Genomic DNA, 5,256 nt, shown 5'->3' on the forward strand with positions numbered 1-5,256 from the left:
TGACTAAAATATCAGTGGTACAGACAATATATGTTGTGAATTTAGAGCAGGGAACTATCAAGAAAGGAAGAAGTTAAAATAAGTTATTATTTTGTATTATTATATCTGAATTTTGAAGAATTGGTAGGATGTAGGCAGGTGGACAGGAGGTGGGTGCAGGTGGCCAAGTGAAGGGAATGATAGCTGCAAAAGAAGCTCTGTGAGAAAGCATGAATGTTTCTATCACAATATATAATATTATATGCATCCATCAGTCATTTCCCTACCCACGAAGTCAAAACACAAATCAGCATTTGCCAAGAGTTAGGAATGGTGGGTGAGAGGGGAGTTAGTGTGACTACAAAGAAGTAGCTTGAAGGAGATCTTTGTGGCAATGAGATAGTTTTTTAATCTCCATTGCAATGAGGGTTACAAGAATCTACGCATGTGAAAAAATGGTGTAGAACTATGCACATATTCTATACTCATGTCAACTTCCTGGTTTTAGTATAGTCACATAAGATGTAACCAATGGTAGAGACTGGGTGAAGGGCGCATGATACCTCTCTGTACTATCTTTTCAAATTCCTGTCAATCTATAATTATTTCAAAATAAGTTTAAAAAATTAAAAGTAGGTATCTCAGTTCATTTGTGTGCTTTAAAGAAATACCTGAGGCTAGGTAATTTATAAAGAAAAGAGATTTATTTGGCTCATAGTTCTGCAGGCTGTAGAAGCAGCATGGCACCAGCATCTGTATCTGCTGAGGGCTTCAGGCTGCTTTCATTTATGGTAGAAAGTAAAGTGGAGCTGGCATGTACAGAAATCACATGGTGAGAGAGGAAGCAAGAGAGAGGGGAAAGGTACCAGGCTCTTTTTTAAGAACCAACTCTTGCAGAAACTAATAGAGTGAGAACTCACCTCCCCCCACCATTCCTGCTAGAGGGCATTAATCTATTCCTGAGGGATCCTCCTCTATGACTCAAACACCTGTCATTAGGCCCCACCTCCAACACTGGGGATAAAATTTCGACGTGAGATTTGGAGGGGACAAACATCTGAACTACAGCAGTGGCATACAAGACCAAAAACCCAGCATAATTTAAAAGTCATGTCATAGAAAAAATTAGCCAGGCATGGTGGTACATGCCTGCAGTCCCAGCTACTCAGGAGGCTGAGGCAGCAGGATTGCTTGAGCCCAGGAGTTTGAGGTTGCTGTGAGCTAGGCTAATGCCATGGCACTCACTCTAGCCTGGGAAACAGAGTTAGACTCTGTTTCAAAAAAACAAAAAAACAAAAAAACAAAAACAAAAACAAAACAAAAATAAAATAAAAGTCATGTCAGGCAATACTGCCTGTTCGTACTTGTGTTTCTAATATTTTTTGAGAATTATTACTAATGTAAAAGTGAATTACTCTATGCAACTGATATGCCACAGACCTCAACTGTCCAAATAGCAATAAGTCCTAGCCCCTACCTGCTCAATTATCAGATCTTACATCTGTGAGAAAGCATTAAGCTTTTGCCTTTTGTTCTGGGGTATTTCCAATAAGGGTGTGTCCCATGGGCACACAACCATTCTGCCTGCCATGGTCACTACCATGATCACTTTGGGAGCAGTATAGAGAAGATACAAGGGAGTCAGATCACAGGCAGATGGAGCGATTGGGCAGTTGCTTTCCAGGTAAGATATGACCAGAGTATGAAAGACTGTGCAGACAAGAGATATTTAGAGGACAGCATTGACAGAACTCGGTGATTTTTTGATTTTCTGGGGATAATTTTGAGGCGTCTAAATGGGTTTCATTACAGTTTCTCTAAGACATGTACTTTCTCCTGCATTCTCCCTGTCACCAAAACCATAACTTTGAGAATTATTCTAGTCTTTTCCCTACCTCTAACCACCTTGTCCTTCAATGGTTCAGCAGGCCCTATTGATTATGCATCTTAAATGTCTCTTGAATCTGCCTCCTCAATATCCTCTCTGTTCCTCACTGTTTCATGCATTATGCTTTTGAACTTGATCTTCACTGCCAAAAATGGCAAAACACAAAGAAGAAAGCAAGAGATGAAAAGACAGAAAAAAGACCTACAAGGAAATAATGAACAAAATGGCAATAGTAAATCCTTCTCTATCAATAATTACTTTAAATGTAAATGAATTAAACTCTCCAATCTAAAGACACAGAGAGACTGAATGAATAAAAAAACAAGACCCAACTTGTTGGGTTGAAAGTGAGAAGATGGAAAAAGATATTTAATGCAAATAGTAACCAAACATGAACAGGCGTGGCTATATTTATATAAGACAAAATAGACTTTAAGTAAAAACTGTGATAAAATATAAGGAATGACATTATATAATGATAAAAGCATCAACCCACCAGAAAGATACAATTATAAATACATATTTATCCATTAGAGCACCTACATATATAAAGCAAACATTGAGAGAAGTGAAGGGAAAAAGAGATAGTAATACAGGCATAGTAGGAGACTTCAATACTCCACTTTCAATAATGGATAAAACATATAGGCAGAAGACCAATAAAGAAACAGAGGGCTTGAACAATGCTACAGACCAATGGACCTAACATATGTATTCGTAATAGTCCACCGACAGCAGCAAAGTATACATTCTTCTCAAGTAGAACTTCCTACAGGATAGATCACATGGTAGTGTTCTTACCACAATAAAATAAAATCTTAAGAAAAGAAATAAAATCATAAAACTAAAATAAAAATCCTGTTCCTTTGAAGCCCTTGTCATTCAGCTAGCTATATCACCTTTTCTCTTTATATTGTCATCTTCTGACCACCTGGTGGACTGGTTGATCCTGTTTCTTTATTAAAATTTTGAGAATGTGGTTTTCTTTGTCTTCAGTCAAAGAGCAACAGTTATTCTGAATGATGCTAACACCACATGGATAATTAATCAAATGGCATCAGGCTCTGAACTTCTTGACTCCCTCATCTCCCCTGATCTTTACAGCTCACCCACACACTTTCACAGCCACTCACCGGACAAATGTTACTGTGTTTGCATTTGCTACGGCTGCCATAACAAAATAACTCAGAGTGGGTGGTTTAAACAACAGAAATGTGTTTTTTTCACAATCTGGGGGCTAGAAGCCCAAGATCAAGGTGATGGCAGGATTAATTTCTTTTGTGACCTCTCTGCTTGTCTTGAAGATAGTTGTGTCTCACTGTGTCCTTACATGGTCATTCCTATGTCTATGTTGTCTGTGTTGTAGTCTCTTTTTATAAGGACGCTAGTCACATTGGATTAAGGTCCTCCCCAAACAACACCAATTTAACTTAATTATCTCTTTAAAGGCCCTGTCCCCAAATGCAGTCACATTCTGAAGTACTGGGGGTTTGAACTTTGACATATGAATGGGGTGGGGGGCATAATTCAGCCCATTAAAAACTTACAAGAACTCAAGCTTAAAAGTCAGCTATTCAAATAATCTGTTCTCTGACTTCAACCTTTCTCCCTTCCCAACTATTCATTTGGCTACTCCATCTCCAGTAGTTCTGTGATGGCACAGTGACCTCTATTTCCTTCACCATTTGCTTTCTGTAACCCATTAGTTCACTGTTTTCTTAACTTCCTTCCATATCTACCTTAAATTTTATGATTCTTCATTTCAGTAATGCTATGGAATGAATGTTTATGCCCCTGCTCTTCCAGTTAATATGTTGAAGCTTAAATCCCCAATGTGAGGGAGTATTTGGAGGCGGGGCCTTTGAGAGGTAATTAGGTCATGATGGTAGAGCCCTTATGAATGGGATTAGTGCTCTTACAAGGGCATGAAGGGATCAGAGCTTTTTCTCTCTGCCATATGAGAAGACACCAAGAAGACCAACATCTGCAGACCATGAAGTGTGCCTTAACCAACACTGGATCTGCCAGTGCCTTGATCTTGGACTTCCCAACCTCCGGAACTGTGAGAAATGAATTTCTGTTATTTAAGTCACCCAGTTTATGATATTCTATTATAGCAGCCTGAACTGACTAGGACAAACAAGAATCAATAGTATTCTTCCAATGCCCTGATTTTCCTTGTCTCTCTCTTTTCTTCATACACATCTAGCAAAAATCCATCCCTGAATGACCCCAACTAATTTATATTTGCCTACAGTAATCAGCCAAGGGCTGCTGGAGATAGTTGTATGTCAAGGAAGATTAGCTCTTCCATAGTTTAGTGATTCAAATGGCCTCAACACAATCTATGAGATGGTTCAGAAATCCTATCACATTGCTCTTACTGACTCCCTCTTTCACACACAATGACCATTTTAAAACTTCTCTTCTCCTCAATGCTTCAAGCCTCCTGCTCTCACTCTCACTCTCAGCATCACTTACTTCATAGAAGATATAGGTGCCCTCAGGCAGGAGCTCCTTCACTTCCCCCTACCAAACAGAAAATCCCATTTATCTCTGTATGCACCTGCTCCTCCTCCCTCTTTTACGATAGAGGAGCAGTCTCCTTTCCTGCTTAAGGCCAGTTCTGCCTCTTGTCCCTTTGTTTTTACTCCCTCCCACTTTTTTCGATATGTCACATTATTTCTCTTTCTTGTCATATAAATTTAACCTCACCTGTTTACTAGATTGTTTCCATCAGTATTTAAATAAGTTTTTATCTCTCCCACTTACAAAGGATAAATTCCTTGATCTCATATTAGCCTCTAGCTACTGCCCCATCTCTCTTAGAAGCTGACTTTCTCAAGAGCACTGACTATTCCCACAGACTCCATGTCCTTACATATCACTCTCTCCTTTATGTGCTCTCGCCTGGCTTTTAGTCTTATTACTCCACCAAATCAGCTCTTCTAAAAGCACCAATGATATCTATTTAATATTTAGTTCTTATCTTTCTTGACTTCTTAGCATCATTTGACCCTGTTGATCTTTCCTTACTTGAAATACCATCTCCCTTTGACTTTTCTGATGCTATGCTTTCCTGGTTCTCTGTCCCATGGCTTGTCATTCCTTTTCAGTCTCCTTCACCCAGCCATTGAGTGTTAAGTTTCCCTAAGGCTCTCCCAATCTCTTTTCTTATTCTGTTCTCTTGCCCTAGGTGATGCCATCCAAGCCCACAATTCTCTTAAAAGCCAAATGTGCCACAGGACTTTGCACGTGGTGTTTACTTAATATAGCAAGTTCCTTCATACCCTCCCCTAACTCATCATATAATTATAATTTATTCATCCTTCACCTTGAAGCTCAGATACCACCTTCTCAAAAGCATTGCACAACCTACTTGTTCTTGT

At 39.1% G+C, this 5,256-nt stretch overlaps 1 protein-coding gene across 1 annotated transcript in view; it reads left to right on the forward strand.

Annotated features, from left to right (window-relative positions):
• CFAP44 (cilia and flagella associated protein 44) overlaps window positions 1-5,256 on the forward strand; it is a 121,215-nt gene that overhangs the window by 59,908 nt on the left and 56,051 nt on the right. The window lies entirely within an intron of this gene.

Source organism: Propithecus coquereli, unplaced genomic scaffold, assembly GCF_000956105.1.
Source record: "Propithecus coquereli isolate 6110/MARCELLA unplaced genomic scaffold, Pcoq_1.0 Scaffold386, whole genome shotgun sequence".
Classification (NCBI taxonomy): domain Eukaryota; kingdom Metazoa; phylum Chordata; class Mammalia; order Primates; family Indriidae; genus Propithecus; species Propithecus coquereli.